Consider the following 10,591-nt stretch of genomic DNA (forward strand, 5'->3'; position numbering starts at 1 on the left):
ACTCACAGATACTCACAGATACTCACAGATACTCACAGAAACTCACAGAAACTCACAGATACTCACAGAACGCAGGGGATTCAGCCTGGATACATTCTGTTCCAACTCAGTAAATGGTGTGCCGTATTGTCCAATCTATGTTTTGCAGAAAATTCATTATATTTACTAATATTCTTTTGAATGCCGTTATCTAGAAAACAGAGGCAAATGGCCAATGCTATGTAAATTCTTTTTTTTTAATACTGAAATATAACAATAATTATTACTTATTTAATGTATTTAGTAACAACAACTAACTCTTTACATTAATTAACTACATCAGTCAGCATGAACAAAAAATAACAATGAAAAATTCTTCTAAAGCATTTATTAATCTTAGTCAATGTTAATTTTAACATTTTCTAATACATTATTAAAATCAGAGGTTATATCTGTTAATATTATTAAATGAACCTGAGCCAAAATGAACTAACAATGAATAGTTGTTTTTTTTAATTAACATTAACTTACAATTAGCAATATTTTTACAGTATTTATTAATCTTTGTTATTGTTAATGCGTTAACTAACATTATTATTATTATTATTATTATTAATACAAACAAGCACAGCACACCTGAACCTTTTTTTTTAATGACAACTAACTGTTTTTTTTTTAGTTAGAATCAGAACCTGATGATAATTTTTTTTTAATATGTAACTCAAATTTAAATCAAGTGTGTTTATTGTGAATTTAATACAAACAAGCACAGCACACCTGAACCTTTTTTTTTAATGACAACTAATTGTTTTTTTTTTAGTTAGAATCAGAACCTGATGATAATTTTTTTTTAATATGTAACTCAAATTTAAATCAAGTGTGTTTATTGCGAATAATGCAGAAAATACCTTGTTTTAGAACGCATTGGTGAGTATAATTAAGTTAAAATTAAGTTAAAATGTTCTGGGATTTTTTTTTTTTTTTTTAAGAAATTAATGCATTAAAGGATTAGTTGGAAAGAATAAAAATGTATTTACATGAACATCTTGGATGACATGGGGGTGAGTAAATGATCAGGAAATTTTTATTCTGGAAGTGAACTAATCCTTTAAATGTGCATTACTTCTCATACATTAAAGTAATCGTTTAAATGCCTTATGAACTAATCAAATTCTTGGAGTCAACCATGCTAGATTCAGTGTGTTTAGTCAGACAATATATTCAGTCTTCGCTGCTTCATTTGCATATCATTTTGCCAGCTTTTAACTGGTCCTGATGCATATTGGGAGTTTCACAGAAGCAAGATGCATCCACACAAAGACATTCTAGAATCTAGTTCATTCCTTCCAGCACAAGTGGTGTGTTGTTCCTTTACAATCCTCGTGAACTCGGAGGAGCTGTGTGCGTGTAAAGAGGCACAGATCAGCGCAGATGTTGACGTGGGGTTTCTGAGGAACTCCTCGCAGACACAGCTCTTGTCCTGAGGGCCGTTGGTCTGTCTACATGCACTTTGACATCTTGACAAAATATGTTTCCTCCTCAGGAAAGATCTTTCAGTTCTGTTGCTGAACCATGAAATCAGTTTTACTTTTGCTATGCTAGACATTATGGTGTTTAAGACATGCGGTGAATTAAGAGAAACTAATGACTTGTGTTAAAATGCAGCTTTGTATCTGGAACAGTCTGATTAATGTATTAAATTAATTATTTTTAATTATTGTCAGATGATAAAATGTGAAAATCTAGCCCATTCTGATCCTATCCACACCTGCGGCAATTAGATTAATCTAATGCAGGTGTGAGGCCTAAGCCAGTATGATTTCCCTCCCACTTTGTCTCTGGAGTGCAGTGATTGGCTGCCTCTGCTATGTAGTAACTCAAGGCAGCTGTGCTCTTTGTCCAACTCGCCAGCCTGCAAACAATTTGACGTCTGTGAAGTTAAGCTGCTGGGAAGCTCCGCAAACCCAGGGAATCGGTCTGAATCCCCACAGGAAATCACGAGAGCCTGCTGAATATCCTGTTTCAGTCAGATAGGAGGTGCTGTGGAAGACGAAAACCCACGGATTTACAAACTCTCTTATACTCACGAGTTTTTGGAGGAGTATTGCTTTATGGGTTGTGGTGGGTGTGGTTTATGGGGGTGTGGTTTGTAGTGGGTGTGTTTTAAGGGGGGGGTGTTTTTGTAGTGCGTATGGCTTATGGGGGTGTGGTTTGTAGTGGGTGTGGTTTACGGGGGTGTGGGTTTGTAGTGGGTGTGGTTTATGGGGTGTGGTTTGTAGTAATGTGGTTTATGGGGTTGTGGTTTGTAATGGGTGTGGTTTGCAGTGGGTTTGGTTTGTTGTGGATGTGGTTTATGGGGGTGTGGTTTTGTAGTGGGTGTGGCTTGCAGTGGGTTTGGTTTGTGCAGGTGTGGTTTTGTGGTGAGTGTAGGTGCGTTCGACTTCATGCGGCGCTGCGCAGACCGATCGGCGGCTGACTTGAAGCAGTGCATGCCGGTTAGAAATTTTGTCTGTCTTGAGCCGACACCGACGCCACGTCACTGTCACGTGTGGCATCAAAGTACCGTATTAGCGTTTCGAGAGCATTCGGCTGACTCAGCTGGTGCAGCTTTTTCAGAGCGACTGCAGGAGCGCTGGTGACGACACAGCTGTTTCACGATTGGCCAAATTCACCACATGACAACAATGACGTGTATTTTTAGCATCTTCAATTCCAATACTGCTCACAAATCTGTGTTTTTAGAACAGTAAAAGCTTTTTTACTGTAGTCGCAATGTTACATTGAGTCACGTTTATAAAAAAAAATACTGATAAACGCATATATACCCCCACTTTATTGGTATTTAAATAGTATATGTTTATGTTGAACTTTATTCTTGAACAGATGGCGCTGTATTAAGCAGTATATAAAAAGTGTTTCTGTTCATCTGTGATCGAGTATGCAAACACCGTGAGAGCGTCACTACCAGGAGCAGAAAGTGTCCGACTTGACGTCTCTGCTTTCAATTCCGCCCCGACTGCAAGCGGCTACTCTCGCCGATCGGTCTGCGCAGCACCGCATGAAGTCGAACGCACCTTGTGGTTTGTTGTGGGTGTGGTTTTGTAGTGGGTTTGGTTTGTGCTGGTGTGGTTTGTTGTGGGTGTGGTTTGCATTGGGTTTGGTTTGTTGTGGGTGTGGTTTTGTAGTGTGGTTTGTGGTGAGTAGGGTTGCAAAGGGGTGGAAAATTTCCGGTAAATTTCCGGAAACTCTCCAAAAATCCCTGGAATATACCAAAAAATCCTGGAAAGTTTCCAAAATTTCTGGAATATTTCCGAAATTTGCTGAAAATTTTTTCCATCTTTTTGCAACCCTAGTGGTGAGTGTGGTTTGTTGTTGGTGTGGTTTGCAGTGGGTTTGATTTGTGCAGGTGTGGTTTTGTGGTGGGTGTGGTTGTAGTACTGAGGGATGCCATCAGATTCACTTGGCTAGAGCTTCTCACTTAGAAAAAAATACTTACTCTGATTAAAAATAAAAAGTGCAGGAGGAATCAGTTTGGTATCTTGTTGCTCATAAATGAGTGCTTATGGTGTTTCCTGGGTCGCTATAACTCTGTGTAACCTGAAGGCCTTGGTTGTGTGGCTCGTGGTCTGTTTATTTTGCAGGTATGTAGAAAGCATGTCTTGTGGGTGGAGTCTAGCAGCTGTAAGTTCTGGCAGCCCTTGCTCAGTTCGCACCTGGTAAAAAGGACACAGTAAATGATTTTTGATTTTTCCGTACATTTCTGCCATATGTACATTAACTGACAGTCACCACTGATAAGCTACCACTAAATATTGTAGAAACTTAATTTGCTGTAAAGTTGCTTTGCAGTGATTTGTATCGTGAAAAGCGCTGTACAAATAGACTTGACTTGACTTAAATCAATGGGCCCCAGCACACCGTATTGTAGGTCTCCATGCAGATTTATTCTGATCCCTTATTTCCTACAGAATGTCATGGTTTCTCCATTTGAAGTTGTTATTAGACAGACGCTTCTGGGCAGACAGAGAGTTAAGAAGGACAAGACATCTGTGTATTTAACTGAAGGCTTCCTTAGGGATGGAGTATTGAACTAATTATGAAAGAGATCATTACAGTTTGATTGATTGATTGATTTTTTTTTTGTTCTTTTTTGATTAATTGTTCAGACTATTTGGACAGTTGGGATCTGCGAAGAACCCAAATTATGTAACAAAAAAAACTTTTTGGCTGCAACAACCAATCACTAAAATGGATAATGAAGTAATCAATAATGAAAATAATCGTAAACAAAATTATCGATTAATCACAGCTGCTCACTTTCCACACACATGGCTTTACATCTGCCAGTCAAGTCTTTTAATAGCAGTGAATATCGCATTTCTATTAAATGTATAGGCCTATGGAAAACAGTGGAGGACACAGAGAGCTGCTGTGGGAAATGTACACAAAACAAGTTGTCGCAAACATGAGAATGCACTTAATATAACGCATAAGAACATAACTTACATTTTTATGGTTGTATCCTCATCTATAAATGTTAGAAAGTCACAAGTATTTCCATTTTGCATAAAGGCTCATCCTTACAGCAAGCGAGTTTCTGTTAAACTTCACTGAATGCCAAAAAGGAAAAAAAATATTTAATGTTATACATTTGAATGCACGTTTAAATTAACATAACTAATTGGGACTGTTGTAATGAAGTATAAATGTCACGTTTAGTTAACATTTTAGACTGTGCTTGTTTTTTTCTTAATTTTAATGTAGTGACTTCAACTTGTACTTTCAAATGGTAAGCTATTAGTTTAAATCTGAACCCCTTTTTTGCACACATTGTTTAATTGCACATAGCCTACATAGATACATTCACTGTATTTGATTTCATTGCCTTTAAATTGCACATCATTTGGAGGATGTGAATAAGTTTTGTAAATAACATTAAAAAGTATTTATTTTTAATTAAAATTATTATTTAATAATTAATCATTTTTGGAGTTTTTCCCTCAGATTATTGAACTAATCGAAGAAATAATTAACAGATTAACCAAATTATCAAAATAAATGTGAACTGAATTTGAGATGATGGTGCAAGTCTGCTGTAACCTCTCTCTCTCTTTCTCTCTAATAGAAGACACGTAATTGTAGTGGCCACATTCGTTAGTTTTGAGCCTTTCTTTCCTGAAGGCTTGATTGCAGGCAAGTGTTAATCCTATAAACCCCTTGTTTATTGCATGACCTTCAGAATGGCGTGTTGGACATCTGATTAATACTGTGATTTAATGCAGTTTTTATGTTTTTAATTGTGAAATGGTGTCCCAATGTCTTGCAGAGAAGAACCAGAGGCTTGTGTAGCATTTGAGTGTGTGCACATGAATGATCAGTGGAGCAAGATTCAGTCCACAGGAAGTTACGGTTCATTAATCTGCAAGCCTGAACGTTCATTCTATTTTTACGTGATTAATGCACATTGCTGGTCTTATAGGGCATGACCAATCGGTGCATGTAAATACATTTCAAGTGAATACAATGTCTGTTTTCAGAATATAATTCAAATGTAATAACCTTCCGCACCTCTGAAACAACAAATCCCTCTTTCTTTTCCCCTGCAAACACCTGGCTCTGTTCTGGAATGTAACATCCACATTTCTACATGTGAAAGTAATGAAGCTAACCATGTTCTGCATCAGAATTATTCACAAAGTTGACTACCAAAATGTTTTTTTTTTCTTTTTCTTTTTTTCAGCATCCAAACAATTAATCAGCTTTGCTTCCAAAAAGACACATCACTGCTGTATATTTCAGATAAGAGTTACTGCAAGAGTCTGAAATACATGCAGCTTTAAAAAGTTGTTTTTGCGCCAAGCATTCAGACCTAAAGCTAAATTCTGTGATTTCTCTGATTATTGTTAAAAATTTAATTTTTAAAAAAGTTATGAATTCTAATAAATTAGACATGCTTTTTGAATGTTAAATATTAAGCCACTAAAACAGAATCCAGAGAGATTTAATTGGAAAGCAGAACTTGTAAAAAAAAAAGTAAATATAATTTACATTAGCTCTCCTGTCCTCATGTTGAGAGGAGTTGGGAGTAAGTGCAGAGTTGTTGTGTGCACCGTGTGAACATGATGTTACTGTAGATCTCCTCTCACTTACACAAAAACAGAAACCTGCAATATAAATATATTATTAAATATATTATACAGTGCCACTTGAAAGTTTGTGAACCCCTTGCAGAAAATGTGAGTAATTTTAACAAAATAAGAGAGATCATACAAAATGCTTGTTATTTTTTATTCAGTACTGTCCGGAGTACGATATTTGGTTCTTCATACTGTGTGTCTCACCTGGATGATCCACGACTGTTTGTGTGTTTTGTGATGATTGTTCATGAGTCCCTTGTTTGTTCTGAACAGTTAAACTGAGCACTGTTCTTCAGAAAAATCCCCCATGTTCTGCGGAATCTTAAAATTTCCAGCATCTTTTGCATATTTGAACCCTTTCCAGCAGTGACTGTATGATTTTGAGATCCATCTTTTCACACTGAGGGTTCATAGTTTCACAGATTTCCACTTTACAGCAAACACTAACATGCGTTTGTGGAGAGTTTTCACCAATGGGATTTCATGATGGACGGCACTTCCCAGCACTTCGGCTGCATAGGACAATAACTTGTGTAGAAGAGACAAATCTTAACTCTGTCATACCTTCACGTGCAAACAGAGTGATGCTTGTTTTTGATCATTCTGTCAGTAATATCAGTTTGAAAAAGTTATTTCTTGTTATTTCATCCAGTATGCGTCAGAGACAAGGCCATCACTGTGGGGCTTCGCTAAAAGGTGTTGATCTTGGCATATTTCGGCTGACTATTCTTTGAATCTGTAATATGGTATGGCAGAAACGGCAGCAGCATTTGGCACATCTAAAGGTGGGTGAGATTGACTCTTAATCCTGAGCACAATGATCCGTTTGGGCTGTGTTTATGTAGAGAAACTGTAAACTTTGCGTGAGGTGCTGAAATATGCACCGTTAAAGCCCTCTAAGCTGAGAGAGGCACGCTTTAGGAAAACAACAGGCCAACGAAGAAAACCCAAGCACTGGCCAACCACAGAGCTCTGCGTATATGGAATCACAAGTCATGATGATATTATACAGGGAGAAGAACGAGGGTCCCAGGACAGTGGTTTATTCCAGTTCTGGGTGTTATCATCAAAGTCCTGCGAGGCAGTACAGGACACACATCAGCAGTGATGGACTTATCACATCTGTGTGTGTGTGTGTGTGTGTGTGTGGTCTGCTCTGAACAAGAGTGTACTGGTCGTGTCTTCTGTCCATATTTGGGAACCACTTAAAAAAAAAAAAAAAGCTTCTGGTGGGTCGCGACCCAAATGTGCGTGTGGGAGTGCTAACACATGCTAACATCTTTCCAAACTTGCCAAAGTTTTAATGAGAAGCAATTATAAACTAGCCGTTCCACCAAAATAAAACCTTGACGGTAAAATTTTGAATGTGTAGAAATCAAGACGTCTATAAGTAGGGTTGCAAAAAGGTGGACAATTTCCAATAAATTTCGGAAACATTCCAGGAGTTTTTTTTAATGTTCCAGGGATTTTTGGAAAGTTTCCGGAAATTTACCGGAAATTTTTCACCAAAATAAAACCTTGACGGTAAAATTTTGAATGTGTAGAAATCAAGACGTCTATAAGTAGGGTTGCAAAAAGGTGGACAATTTCCAATAAATTTGGGAAACATTCCAGGAGTTTTTTTTAATGTTCCAGGGATTTTTGGAAAGTTTCCGGAAATTTTCCACCCTTTTGCAACCCTATCCATAAGTAATAGTATTGTAATTTTAGTTGAATTTTAAAATAAAATTATTATTGCTCTTAAAAAAGTTTCCATAATATTGCAGTGGTAAAATTTCTTATTTAAAAAAAAAAAAATTTGTAATAATTTATTATTATTTCATAGTCATTGATATATAACCATAACATTTTTGTCCAAATTGTGCAGCCCTACAAACAAGCACATCAAACCTTGAGTTTTTATCTTATTTATTTATTTTTTACATTTTAAATCGCAATTGCAATTTTTATCAAAAAAATCGTAATTGGAAATTTTGCTCAAATTGTGCAACCCTACTATTCAGTTCACTGCTATATTAATGCATTTCCTGAGTGAAAGGACATTTTTGTTTACTTTTATTAAATAAACACTTTTGGCCCTGTGAATCGCCACTTGATGTTCCATATAAATCACAGCCCTAAGAAGCAGTGGTTTATCTCCCACATCAACAATTTATTTGCCTAAGCAGGGTGTTATTTAGGCCAAAAGTCTCTCATTGTGACTGAAAGTAAATGGTGCTTTATTAAGGGTCGTTAACAGTGCTTTGACATGAAGGAAGGTGAGGGCTGACAGCCAACAAAGAGACGTACAGAGAGGGAAAGTGGGGGAGATCCAGAGAGAGAACAGCTTGGGCGAGGATAAGGATGCCAGTAGATGGGCCAATCAGATGGCTTCAGTCTCAAAAGGCTCTTTCATGAACGCAGTCAGTGATTTCAGGAGCGTTGCTCTTAAACTCATGCCTACCTCTCTATTCAAAGCTCTGGGTCTCAGAGTTAATATAGAGAAAGAACACTTCTCATCTATCCGCTAGATCAATATTTCTGGAACTCTGAATGTGGGTGAGCAGTATGACCAAAACCTTGTATTCGTATGAGAACAGTTTAGAAAAAATGTCCATAAATTTACATATTAAAACACTTGTCATCCCAGAAACCGTCTAACCACAGTTTGCATACATGCATTTAAAATTCAGCTTTGATCACAGGAATAAATAATATTTTAAAATACATTAGAAATGTAGAAATCAGTTATATTAAATTGTAATAACATTTGACAGTATTACCTTTGTGAGAGACTTTTAAACTGTAGTATATTAGATGGGAATTCGAATGAACAACAAAATCTTTTATTTTTCAATACGTATCACTTAAATATTTAAGTATTTTCTTTTTATATTATATAACTCAAATTATATAACACATGCCCAGAGTATACATAAATGCAAATGAGAGCATTTGCAAAAAAAAAAAAATATAGAGTTGGTATTATATACTATTTACTTCAGACTGATGATGTTACATTTTAACAATTTCAGTGTCGACTTGATACAGAGTAAGAGGTACTTTTGACATGACTAGTAAAACACATGAGGTTAGTGACTGGACAGCATAGGGATTTATTTCTTAATGTTTTTGAACACAATTGAATGCAGAATTTTTAATTAAAGCATACTTAAGGAGCTGTTCTCAGACTGAATGAGTGAGAATGAATGAGTGTTGTAGACCTTTTGTTTGCTGCTTTGGTCTCTTTTAAGTTTAATTGCGGTTGTTCACAGACAGTAAAGACTTCCTCTGGTGGTTTCTAAACCATAAATGCTTCCCCTGAACCGGCCTTGATTTTTGTTTTTCATTTGTAATTCAGGAACTTTCGGTCAGAAATGTGGTCTATGGAGTTCCAATGGAGTCGGGATAAAATCAAAGGAAATTGGACTTATCTGATCTTCGTCTGGGGGCCATTAAAAGGATATGAGCGAGAGAGGAATATTAAAAGACCTAGAGAACACGCTGGGGGTTGGGAACCTTTATAACACAACATTTATAGCTACTGCTTGCTGAATATTCCTCCTGAAAATTGTATTTTCATAATACAATGTAGCGTAATTTTCATTTCATGTTGACTTTGTGTAAATGGTGCTGATCTGTAGCATTAAAGAGAATAAACTTTCTCTCACCCAGACACGGTATGTGAAAGGTCAGGAAAAAGAGTGGCTCTGTCTGTCTCTTCATAAGAGGCTGTTTGTTTTGGGCTCCTCTAAACCCTCCTGTGGTATGTGGAGTGCCCTGCTGGTGTGTCCACGCTCATACATCTACAGGCGCTCACACCACTTTTATTCCCGGCCAAAAGCTGAAGCGACTGACCAGTAGTCGAGATGCAATTCTGTTTGCCATTAAAGTTTATTCTAATTCGATTGAAGGTGGTATTTGCCTTAATAGGTCAGTGAGATGTTTGGAGAAAACTTGTCAACCTTGTATTTGACATGGTTCCTAAGTGGATTTAAGTCATTTAAACAACCTATAGGGTCATTGGAAAAATGTGCCTCTACCTACATTTTCACAACACTTCACAAAAACATACCTATACATGCAATTCGCTGCAGTTTCCAGCTAAAATGAGCACTAGTGACATTAAAACAACTTGTGAAATTGTGATTTCAGGGCCAGATTATCAATAAATTAAGATTTTTTTTTCTTCCTGTGGTTACTTGCAAAATGCTATGTTATGACCTCAAAACACTCATCATATTGCAGGATTTGTAAACTAACACATTTTGATGTTTGGATCACAGAACCAGCTCCATATGGTTTTTCTGGTGTAGTAAACTCGCTTGGTAGCGCACCTGGTACAGTGTTGCTCTTGCAATGAAAAGCTCTCAGGTACGAGTCCCGTGAAACACGAGTCATGAAAAAAGAGCTCAGAGACTTGCAAGGAAATGTGAAAAAGATTAACCCAGTAACTTTGTTTTGGGAAGCCTTTTTCTGCAAGCGTCTGAGAAAAC

At 36.9% G+C, this 10,591-nt stretch overlaps 1 protein-coding gene across 1 annotated transcript in view; it reads left to right on the forward strand.

The window, feature by feature from the left end:
• The window catches only part of LOC107683466 (tyrosine-protein kinase transmembrane receptor ROR2-like), a 90,141-nt gene that overhangs the window by 24,124 nt on the left and 55,426 nt on the right, over positions 1-10,591 (forward strand). The gene's annotated exons all lie outside the window — the stretch shown is intronic.

This window comes from Sinocyclocheilus anshuiensis, unplaced genomic scaffold, assembly GCF_001515605.1.
Source record: "Sinocyclocheilus anshuiensis isolate Anshui unplaced genomic scaffold, SAMN03320099.WGS_v1.1 scaffold2151, whole genome shotgun sequence".
NCBI classification, from domain to species: domain Eukaryota; kingdom Metazoa; phylum Chordata; class Actinopteri; order Cypriniformes; family Cyprinidae; genus Sinocyclocheilus; species Sinocyclocheilus anshuiensis.